Below are 12,517 nucleotides of genomic sequence, written 5' to 3'. Positions count from 1 at the left end.
CAGGATCATTTAAGAATAAAGCTGTTGTTTACTTGCAGCTACTTATTCCCATTATGTTACAAGCCAACAACCCAAACAATGACATTTAGTATGTCGTTGGAGCATGACCTCAACAGAATGTAGAATTAAATATCTCTGATGTGCTTTGAAATTATGAAATTGGACCTAATGAGAGGAACACTACTTACTTCTGGTCCTGAGATGCTTCCATCACTCCATACAACCAATGCAAGAGGATGTCATTCACAAGAAATGGGCCACTGCCTTTGAAAGTGTCAGGACAAAACAAAACCCCTTCCGTCCTCCTCTCTCGTTCTTGTCTCAGCCATGCCACGGAGGTCTTGGTGAAAAGCAGAGCATGTGGCCAGTCTCATGTTTCTCTCTGCTCTCTGTGGGTGGTCCCATGGGGGGCCGTTTGATTATTCTGAGATAATCTTCTGATTACAATTCAATATGGCCCTCTTGAGAGAGAGAGAGCCAGTGGAATTTCCTTTTTCTCCCCTGTGTGAATGTGAATAAACTGATTCCATGAGCACAAGCAGGCATCTTCTCTCTCCTACCTTGACACCAAGAACAGTTCAACTCTCATTTTGTTTATTGTTTTCGGTTTTTAGTTTAACAGCATCTGTGGATCCATCCCAAAGTCTGCCGTCATATTTTCAAACAAAACTATGTGGATGTTTGGGAGTAGAATATGAGACAAAATCAGAAAAGTGTATCCATGCATGCATACTTGGCACACCTTTGTCTTTGAACTTTTCATTTGGTTTGACATGGGGAGAGGTTGAGCATTCAAGGAAGAGGTGATTTACAGAAGAGGGATGACACAGGATCTTCAGGAAAGGATTCATGAAATACCACCATATACGCAAGTGTTTAGGTCAGATGACGCAATTATCTGCCAGGGAAATCCAAAGAAAGTGGAGGGGTGCATGCGTATCATTCTTGCAGACTAAGTCAGCCAAGTCTTCACATCCATGATCGGTAGCCAAGATGATTTTAACATCCTGGAGTGTGGCCTTTGGTGCTACATCCAAGACATATCTGAGGGATTCACTGTCTGTCTGTATGTTTTTTTTGTTGTGTGGTGGTGAACAGGTGCACCTGTCCATGCAAAGTCAGGCAGGAATTTTATTTTTACAGCGAGGAGAAGGGTATGATTCCTGGGGGATATTAAGATGCAAGGATGTAATTGAGAATGTATCTGCATGCCCTCCCTGCTTCCAAACCATTTCCATTCTTTCCTCCACCCTCCTCACTGTCCCTTTTGCTTTCTGTGCCCATAAAGGGACAATGGATAACCCCCCACCACCACCACCCCCCAATTTCCATGTGACCTCATCTGTGTTTGATTTTTGCCTACTTGAAATTGGCCATGGGCTTAACATTGGGTCCTTTGATCAGTCCTGCCAGGAATTGGACTTGTTTATCTTGTTTATCTGATGATGGCCCCTTAAATGGGGGGGGGGGGCATACATTTGGCAGGGGCATGCCTTGATGTGGGCCTTGATAGCTGCAGGACACAGAAAGAAGAGAGGACCAGGACTCTGTAATGGTTGGAGGTGAAGGAAAGACGATTACAGATGTGGCTTGAGAGCCTCTGAACTTTGTCTCTTTCGGCCTCTTTCCTCTAACACTTATCTGACCCCATGCAGATGGTCCCTCATCATCATCATCAAAAAGCAGATATTTAGCATCCTTTCTCCTCTCTTTTCAACCTAAGCAGCCCCCTAAACCTGACCCCCACCCCGCCAAGATTGACAGTAACCAATCCACATGCTGACGGCCATTCTAGGCAACCTGTAGGTGCAGGAAATGGCACGTAATTAACAAGTTTCTCAAATGAGATGTTGCCCGATCCCTTGCTCACTGACTTGCTGATGGAGATGTGAGGAAACGGTGTGAGTAGACAGCCAGGCCCCATCCCATCACTTGCCTGGCTCGACCTCAGACCCTCTGAAATGAAAGCTTTCCTGTCCTGCACCGCAGCTGGACTCCAGGGAGCCTGCAGAGGGCCTGTTTATTTGTGCAACAATGTAATCAGGGGGTCTGTCGTTACAAGACCTAGCCTTTGCACCTTCTCTCTCTCCACCAGCCCCATCCCTTTCTTCAGTTCCCAATCACTCCCCTCCCCTCCTTTTACCATCTCTCTTTCACCACCCTCAATCTTTTTCTTTGAGCCTCATCATTATCCAAATCCTTTTTCTGACCCTTGTTGACCTTAGGATTTGTTTGATGTGGTCCTGGCAAGGAGAGAGATGAAATAAAGTTGAGAGTTTATTGTTTAAAGGGGAGATTTCCATGATTAGGGTTTTAGAAATAAACTTTCCATCTCTTTACCTAAGAGATTGCTGAGTCCCGCGTATGTGTGTATGAGAGACAGCAGGTCGGTCGACACATGCACACTTTCTCCTGTTCCAATCAAAGGGAAAGAGGGTGTAGTGCGGTAACATGCTAATAATTTAGTCTGTTATGTTGTGGTTTAAATCATGAGATTCCTTCAGTTAAAAGCCAAGCGTAAGTAAACAAGCTCACACATGTGGCCACAATATTGCTGTTCTTCTGTCCAGAGCAGTTCTCTCTGTGGGAAAAAGCGTTTCCCACTGATAACATAACCATGAGAGCTCGAGTTTGTCAATATATAGAAATATTAAGCCAAACAAATGAAACATCTCTGTTAGTATGTCTCACATTCAGACACCTATTTTATGCAAGAAATAATGCATATTTAACCTCTTCTAATGGCATTTTCATGTATTATCTTATGATTTTTTTGAATAAATAATACAGCAGTAGTGGTATAAAGGTTACTTTTTTTCATGAGCACTTCCATTCTGTTTAAACTCCATGTTTTAATGGTTATCCATCTGAAATAACTAATGAAGCCATATATATGATTTCAAGTTTACATCTTATTGTAAATTAAGAATAAATAAATATTGTACGTGTTACTTTATAATGCACCGTGTTTTACAACTCTGAATTAAAGTCTGTAGTTCATCCAGCTCTCTCGCTCAGAATGAGTTCTAAGTCTTTTGCGAATCTATGATGTCTCTCATTTCCCTGTTTGTCTCAAGAGACAGACAGGCGGGTTAGTTTGGGCTGGTCCGCCTTCTGAACAACAGCATCTCCAGTCTGCGCCGCTCCGCACAGAAGAAGCATCTTGTTTTTCAACTGGTGGTTTTCTTAAGCCACAATGTTTGATGTGGGCTTCCCTTAATCACACAACATGCTCTCTAAACATGAACTACATTCATCTTTGCTCCACGACTTCTGGACTCTTCCCCCCCGCCCCCCTCCCTTGGTCTGTTGCTGCTTTTGTTGAGTTACTGTGCGACGGAGTAGTAAGACAAGAGGAAGACAGTGGCCTTGATCTCAATGAAGTGATTTTGATCTGGCCAATCCAGCAATTAGGCTACTGAGGGAAGAGTGAACCTCTAATCCTGGATGGGACACATGTGTTCTTTGTAGTCCTAATGTCTCTCTTCCTCCTCTGTCCACATCACTATCTGATGGGACACAGAGTAAGTATTAAACCAATGCCTCAGATGGAAGCCTACCATTAAGATGGAGATGCTGTGCTCTTTGAGGCCGAGGACTTTTAATTATAAGCTGTGGGCCCGATGTAGTTGTGTTTCCTCCATCTTGCTGAATAGAGGGTTTGCTCGGCGCTGGCTGGAGACCTGGTGCCAGGCTCTTGAGTCAGCGTGTCACTGGCGGGTACTTTGTGGGTACGAGACAAGGCATGCCGCCACACCGAGCGTGACTCTACAGGAGTCCCATATGGGGGCAGAGATGAAAGGCTTTTTTTTTTTTTTTTAAATCTCCCCTCACCCCCTCCTCTCCCTCCCACCGTTCCCCCTTCCCATCAGAAGAGCTGCTGATTGGCAGGGCAGTAGGTGGAGGATAGAACTAGAATAACCAGACTGGTTGTTAACATATCAGCCCTTGTTGGAGCTTCAAGGGCATCCAGTGAGATCAAAGTAGACCATTCAGTCCAAACGCATGACATTGTCTTGCACAACAATCCATCTAGCCTCCAATTCAGCTGTCACTGAATGAGGAAGTGGTCATGAGCAGCAATGGAAGGCCTTTCACTGTCCCCTAATGGGCTTTGATGGTCTAGCACAAAGAAAGTGTCATAATGGTCTCATACAAAGTCTAATGTCGTTTTTTTCATTTGTTTATTGTAGTCATTAAACCAAGAATGACCCAACCCACACCTTTGTGTATTCAGCAAATGATGATGAATATCTGACAAACGACTGCTACTGAGCAAGTTAAGGTTTCTTTCTTTCTTTCTTTCTTCCGTTCTTTCTGTCTTTTTTCTTTCTTTCTTCTCTTTCCTCCTGTACATAGTGGCTCTTTTTTCACCACCTCTCCAGGGTGCTGTTGTGAATATCTCCCATCCCCTCCGGGACTTCTTTATTTTTCAGTTTTGTTTTGTTTTTCAAGGCACTCTGCATTTACACCCAGCAGCCCTTTGATGTTGTTGCCTGGGTGCTGGTGGACAAAAGAGCCCGCATCAGCTGGACTTAAGGATGGGGTGGTAGGGGTGGGGGTGGTGGGGAGAAAGGGGTGAATAAAGAATCAAAGTAACTGGAATGGGGTTTGGAGGCGGAGGACTCCATGTGAAACTGTGACCCATGTACCCCTTTTAAATATGGGCCAGGATTTCACAGTTCTCATTGTTGTTTTTTTTTCCTCTTTTTTGGCTCTGTTCCTTGTCTTACATGTCATTGTCTCCATATGTCTATTTGTAGACATACTTGTCCATGCCTTTATTGGCACTTTATGTTTTTCATTCTTTAAGTCGAGCAATGGGGCAAAAAGGCCCATATTTTACTCTCCACAGTCAGTTGATGTGAAAGACCGCCACAGTGCCGCGCTGCTGCCGCAGCACCTTGCTCTGTGGCGCTGCAGTTTACAGCCTCTTCCACTTTTTTTGCCCGCCCAGCCATGCACAGCGAGGGCTACCGATGCCACTGCAACCCTTCACACCCCCGCAGTGGGGGAGAGACAGTCTGTGCTCCCTCAGCCCATCAAATCCCCACAGGACCACTCTGGTCCACTGGAGGTGAATTCAGAGAGCAGCCTTTGGTGGAGCCGACACAGCGGCCCTCTTTCACCGAGGGCCTCATTAAACCTGACAACATCCCCTCAGCCTTGGCTTTATTGTTCAGCCAGCTTAATGCTAAATGGCAATTAAAGGCATCACCAAGGTGCAGGTATTAACGCCTTTGAGGAGCACAAAGGCTTTCCAAGATAAAAATGACAGCTAAATGGTAATTGAAAGTTTTCTTTCCCTTTGGTGGAAAGATATACTTTGTATAAGCTGGGTCACTCTGTGTAACCTTTATTCACAATTTATATGTGCAAACTTTTCAGTAAAAAAATATATAGAAATATTAAGCCAAACAAATGAAACATCTCTGTTAGTATGTCTCACATTCAGACACCTATTTTATGCAAAAAATAATGCATATTTAACTCTTCTAATGGCATTTTCATGTATTATCTTATGATTTTTTTGAATAAATAATACAGCAGTAGTGGTATAAAGGTTACTTTTTTTCATGAGCACTTCCATTCTGTTTAAACTCCATGTTTTAATGGTTATCCATCTGAAATAACTAATGAAGCCATATATATGATTTCAAGTTTACATCTTATTGTACATTATACATCTGTACCCCCTGCTCAGCACCAAATGACAAAGAGGCACAGTCAGCAACGAGCCACTAGCCGGTGAACATAGCATTAGCGGCTAAAGAGCCAGATATTTGCCTCAGGAGGTGTAGTGAACAAAGCCAAGCCAAAAGAGAGTGAATGTTGAACTTTCTTTCATCAAGTGAACAGAATCATATCAGCTTATAAGGTGATGACATGTCAGTGCTCTCAACATGTTTCCACTGCCCCAAATGGCCAAACAAAGTCTTGAGACTATTAAGGGATGTTTTCAGGAATCATTTGTTTGTGGTTCTGTAAACGCTCTAATTGAAAAATCAACTAGAACAAAGAGTATCACCTGCTGGACCTCAACAGCTACATCTTGGACAGTTTTGTTGTTCGCAAGGTGGAAAATTCAGGTAATGTGGTCAGTCATGGCAGTTTCTTTGCCAGGTTGTTTTCCACTATAATTAGCAGATCAAAGCATAACGTTCTGTGTCACTTGTTTAACTCAACCCACATATACAGTCATCAGAGTCTGTTTAGATCCCATACCCGCTGGGGCCCGCTCCTCTACGGATTAGTCGTGGACATACATCTTCACTTTTTATTTATTTGCTTGTGCGCAGTCACGAAACAAGCAGAGGGTAAAGAGCATGGACTCCACATGCCAGAGGGGCTCCGCTATGTAAACCACCAGACTTGTGTTGGCAAATGGATCCACTTGGGAATGGTCATAGCACAGATGAATGAAAACTGTGTAAACAGTCTGTGAACCATCAATATGTACTCCAGCGAGGTGGAGGGATGCAACTGTAACATCTGTCCCACCACTCTCTGCCGGAGAGTGATTAGGCCATATTTATAGGCAGCGCAGGAAACAGACCCGCAGCTTATCTTATTGTGGACAGGTTTAACACAGCTGGTATGAGAGGACAATAAGTGATTTGAAGGGGAGACAAGGCTCTGGCTGCCTGTGCAGTATTTGGTAGCCGTGCAGTGTGTTGTCAAAGCGTATTCCTCTGTGAATCCTGTCCAGCAGATTTTATCGCCAGTTTTTGACTCAGAGAAAGTGCAGAAATTGAAGACAGTTTTCTAAGATTTCACTCACTCGCTCTCTCAAGACTTCAAACACACAGTGAAATAACAAAAGGAAGTCTGGCAATCAAACATGGCTATGTTTGTCTATCTCTATCATTACCACATTTTGAGGTTTTTCCATTTCAAAAATCATGTCTGTAGCCATATAAGATAGACTTAAGTAGTTTACTCAGCTGTGGATGAACAAGCTCTGCTTCCCCTCTCAGCGTCAGAGATGCAGTGAAGAATAAAATTGCTCTGATGGCTGTGTTTTTACATTGTTGCAGAGCATCTGACCTTCCTTTTCATATTGTGACAATATTTCTTCAACTGAGAAAGATGAAGGAAGGAGATAGGGCCGCCGTCAGCAAATACAAGGCTTCGTAACCACAAAAGCGCAGGGCATATAACGCCCTGTCATGTCCTGTCCTGTCTGTGCTGTCTCCACCTGGGTCGCCAGTGAAGTTAAATTTGCCTCCCACAGATGATTGAGTAAAGGCATTCTGTCACTGGTTTCTTTTGTAGTCAATACCTTTCGTATCATCACTCTGAACCATTTCTCTGTCAAATGCTTTCTCTTTTGGAAAGGTCTTCATCTCAGCCCAGAAAATAGAAACCAGCAGCTCACTTTACCGACCTTAATCGAAAGCACATTTCAGTAGAACTGTCACTCCTACCGCTGCTACACATTTCAGTTCAGTTTCTATTTAATGTTTAGGTGTCAAATGGGAGGGAGCAGTGGTGTATACTCTACTATTATGTAGTTAGATTGATACAATCAAGATATAATCACATAAATCTGGACCTCACATCCCATTGTTCTTTGTAAATGTTTCTGTCAGGCAGTAATTGTAAGTCAACTAAGTCCTCACTTCCACAGACCTCCACAGCTCAGCGATCTGGGTTCCTGTGCCAGGGGTGGTACTTCCTTGGTGCTATTAGTTAGTAGGATCAGTGCTGGATGGGGGGAAATGGAAGAGGACCAAGGGGGACACCTGGTCTTTTCTCTTTGGGCACTCAGACATGTCATGGCTGTGCCCTCTTGACAGGATGAGGATGCGGGATATTGCCCTCCCACTGATGTGAGTCCTGAAGCTCCTCAGCCCCTGTAGTGTATCAATGCACCACCGGGGATCTGGTTGCGGTAGATGGTCCTGCTTCCATTCTGTGAGTCACTTACAAATGACAGAAGATTAGCTTAGTTTAGACTAAATTAGGCATCTACACATGTGAGTCATTTAGGCCTTGTTCAGACTGCCAGCTCAAATCCAGTTTTCGGCATATCCAGATTGCATCCAGATTGAGTTTGGACAGCAGAAAAAACAGCAACCACTACTAGAGCAACCCGTGCAGACAGGTTGGTGATGTCTGGACACACAAATCTGATCTGATGGACCACTGCAGACCATCCAGAAGATCCGATTTAAGAAACAAATCTGATTTGCTCACAATCTGAACAAAGCCTTAGTAACCAAAAAAAGATTGATTGAGAGCATGCTAAAAAAACAGCTGCTTTAACAGCTTCTCTCTTTAGCTGAATAATATCACCATATTAAGGCTGACTGAAAGCCTTTAGATAGAGTGAGTCTAGGAAAACAGTGAGAAAATGTGAAAGAGAGAGGAGATTAACTTTTTAGCCAACAGTCCCTTAGTCAGACACCATAAAAGCTCTTTCACAGTAAGTCAAATTCAAAGGAGCCTCTCTCTTTTCTTTGCCTGCTACATCTCTCTCTCAGTCTCTGTCTGTCTCAGTGTGCTGTTAGATGTGTGTTTCATCGCAGGGTGAGCGATCGAGTGGTTTTAGAGCATGCCGGTGCTTTGTTTTATGTACAGAAAAGTAGGGAGCACCAGCAGCCCCTTTGAAGCCCTTTCAAATTTATTGTTGTTTTTCCAGGAGAGGCGTTTTTTAAATTACAGCTCATTGTGAGTGGATCTGCTCCTTTGCTGTTTTTGGAGAGGGTCTACATTTTATGTCTGGAAACAAGTAGATGAAGGTAGAACAATTATGGGAGAGAGTGGTGCAGTGTACCTGCCTTCAAAGGTCAGACGTCATCTCGTGCTGGCAGCGTCTTTTTCTGTAATCATATTTGTTAGAAAATCTCACTAAGAGGGAAAATCAAACTGTGTGATTTAAAGACTTATTTCAGAGCCGACTTTACCCTACAGCAGTGGCCATACATCATCCGAGCTCCAGTTGTGTGATGTGAAACTGTGCATTAACTCCATCTTTCTCTTGCTACTCTAGGCCAGCATGTTTCCAGCAGCTCTGCTTTATTTCCAGTCTGATGTTAAGACAGGCTGGTAAATCACCTCTCCTGGTCACTCTTTTTCATGCTAGAGAAACAAAAAGAGCCACAGTTGCTTCTTCCATTTCTCTTTGCTCTCAAAGAGAAAAAGAGACACCTCGCAGCGGAGCACCCTGCTGTGTCTACTATTGACCTCGGAGTTTCACCTTCCCTGCAGCACTACAGACCTACATGTGCAGAAACAGGTGCACCATCAAAGTCTCGGGGTGCGCTGGAGCATTGGCGCAACGTTATATATATTTGAAATGAAACATTCATGTCAAGGACCAAATGAATTATTGAGGACAGAACTTGAAATCTCAAAGGCTGTGGTTCAGGATTTGTTCAAGGTAAATTGCTAATCGCTGAGACATCTCAGTCAAATCCACAAATGTAAACCTCATGGTGGTGCTACAGAAAAGGTCAGAGGACCACCAAAGTCAGCAGACTGGGAACTACAGATACTTGTAGAAATTTCATGACAAACCATTTGTCAGTTGTTTTATTATAGGTAAGACTATGCAGAGTCAAGAGTGTTGAGTCCCAATACCTGTACTGGAGAGTGAGGCAATCTTTTTGCTTTGAACCTGTATCACAAGGGATTACTGCGTAGGTTTGCACAACACAGTGGGCAGGAAGCTGTTAAAGGCAAGGACCAACACTGCATCCCAACCTTTGACCCCAACATCCTGACCTCTCCTGCAATCTGACATGAGCCCTTGTCTACATGAAAGCCGTCCTGTTGACTCACCAGTGCTAATTTAGAGTTCCGGTGCCCCTGACCTCTGTGAGGTGACAGTCAACACGCTGGCCTCTGAGGGAACTTGAGACAGGCTTGTTTGGCCCTATACAAAAAATGGGAACATGCCTTGTTTATTCTTGTTTACACCAGCTTCTTCCAGGCTTGAGATTTTTGATAGATAATCTGATGTCCTGATCGTCATCGCTGCTCAAATTTCACCATCAAAGTCAGGCAGCAGTTTGGCCTGTTCACTACTTTTGTCCACAATAGGTACAGTATAGTGTTGAATGAATATTAGCCCGTTGCTAAGGGCTTCACATGTGCACTACTCACAATCCTTTAACAAGTCTAACAAAGGCTAACCTCACACTGTGCCACCTGCCACTAGCTAAAGAGATTTCGGTCATTACTTGCTCCTTTTTAAATATCATCAAACATCGGCCCTTTCATCATTCCAAGTGTGCGACCTTCAGGTTCACGGCTTCTCAAAGCGTGACTGACAGATCTTGTGAGGGTATTTTTATATCGCTGCTTTTGATGGGACCTAAAAATAGAGTACTCTGCTGACCTCCAGTCCTCAGCACTCATTTGGGGTACGAGTCCAGCTCCCCCCCCACCCCACCCCACATCGCCACACACTCCTCTTGACGTCACCTCGCCTGGACAGCTCCTTTATTTTTAGACGCTCCCAAAATTAATTGAACGGTCTTGTTTCGTTGAGTTTGTGCAGTGTTATGTAAGGGGATTACTCTTGTTGTTACTGCCTATACCCTGACCATGTAGGCCACCACACACAGGAGGGAAATGGAGACAGAGAGAAGAGGGGACTTGGGGTGGAAGAGGAGGGTAATGTAGTTAAGGTAGCAGTACAGAGTTCCAGAAATAACCCAGCTGCGGGCCTAATTGTACATCTCCCTTTTCCCTCTTCAGCTGCATGCCAAGGTCTTTGACCTTATCATCCACCTCACTGGTTCCGGAAGAATCCTTTCCGCCCCCTGTGGCTACCAAAGCCCTGACCAATACACGGAGCACAGCAGCAGACCATCTTCAGGCTCAGACTAACAGCCAAGCGCCACAACCAGTTAGGAGTGATCCCAGCAGAGCGCCCAAGTGGCTCAAACTGCCAGGTATGTTCTAATCATCCCCGGCATGGGCCCCGTGGCTCCTTAACAAAGCTTAGCCCGAGGACCCCAGGCCCCTCAGAGAGGCTTGGGGCCTCCAGGAAACTTGCATGTCACAGCAGTATCAACAGAGATGCTGCATCTGCATGTGCATTCTCTCCAGACACGCAAGCTTTCTGTTTGAAAAAAAAAACCAAACAAAAAAAACGCCACGCCGAACACCAGTGCCCGTGTTTTGTTTGTGTTTTTTTGACAGCGCTGTAAACGTTTGTAACTTTTCATGAGTGGGTGAGTTGCGTGTGGAGCATCTAGGAAGAATGCACTCGCTCTGCATCCCCTTCAGCATTCCTCCATGGTTAGACAGCTCTGTGCCCATGAGGGGGCCACAAGGGCCTCTTGTCTCCTGAGCACTAATGCATCACAGCCCCAGATCAAGCACAACATGCATGCAAGCACATACATGCACACAAACATCCAGGAACAGATGCACGCCATCACACATTTATTTTATAAGTACACACAAACAAGTGTAAATGAAAGGATGGGGGGAATATGGCATTTAGGGCAGATGACACCTGTACCTGGATTATGACTTCCTGCCAGCTCCTGTCTTTGCAAGACCTCATAGTATCTATGAAATGTTTTAACCAGATAAAAAAAAGTACGAGGTCTGACAGTTAAAAGGAGCAAAGACTTGCAGCATTAATAATGAAAATGATGTATATAGTACAGTAAAATATTTCTATGCACAAATTCCTGGTAAAAGTGAATGTTTTATGCACCGTACAAGCCAATAAACTTTGATGTACCTCAAACATGTCACATTTTTGCCTGCTTGGATGTTGTTAAAACCATCTCAGAAAGGCCAGCAGTCAGGGAAATGGGTGTATTACGATCACTTGTCAAGGAGCCTTGAGAGGACAGAAAGTTGGAAAGATGAGAGAAGCTGTCATTCTAACCAAAAGAGAAAAAAACAACAACCCCAGACTAGTGAGTAGGGAATTAAGGAGTGAAATCTGACATAATACTAACATACCCTCACAGGGACTCTGAAGACTAATGCAGGCAACTCCACCCCAGACAAACATCACCCTAAACCACAATTAGTGTTACTGCACAGCCTTATCAGACATGTGCCCAGACTCACAACTCTGTGTTTATATTAAAAATGTATAGCAAGCCTCCAGAGGACAGGTATTCCCAGAACCCTCAATTTTAGTTTCTCATAATGCTGTGATTTTCTTTAGAAATAATAACCACTTATCCAAATTGTCCAAAGAAGGTCAGGCTATGACTCAATCACACCAATAAAATAAGCGCTATTGGTTAAATTGGACTCGACATACAGGTAAAAGATAAAGATTTGCCCTGGCAGTCACTTGTTCTTCTTTTAAATTGGTACTGATATTGATGGCTACAATCAGGCAGATATCTTGAAGAAATGATGAGGGCCTTATCCCATGTGCAGCGCTGTCCAAAGACCAGCCAGAAGGCTGGAGACAGATCAGTCTCTGTCTCCTGGGAAAGGCTTCTCACTCCGGAGCTTCTCCAAAGCGTCTGGACTGGCTGTCGACACTCCCTGCCTTTAATGTATGATCAAGAAAAGCTTTAACTCATTA

Source organism: Lates calcarifer, linkage group LG11 (assembly GCF_001640805.2).
Source record: "Lates calcarifer isolate ASB-BC8 linkage group LG11, TLL_Latcal_v3, whole genome shotgun sequence".
Classification (NCBI taxonomy): domain Eukaryota; kingdom Metazoa; phylum Chordata; class Actinopteri; family Centropomidae; genus Lates; species Lates calcarifer.
The sequence above is the reverse complement of the archived record's forward strand: the minus strand, read 5'-3'. Positions refer to the sequence as shown.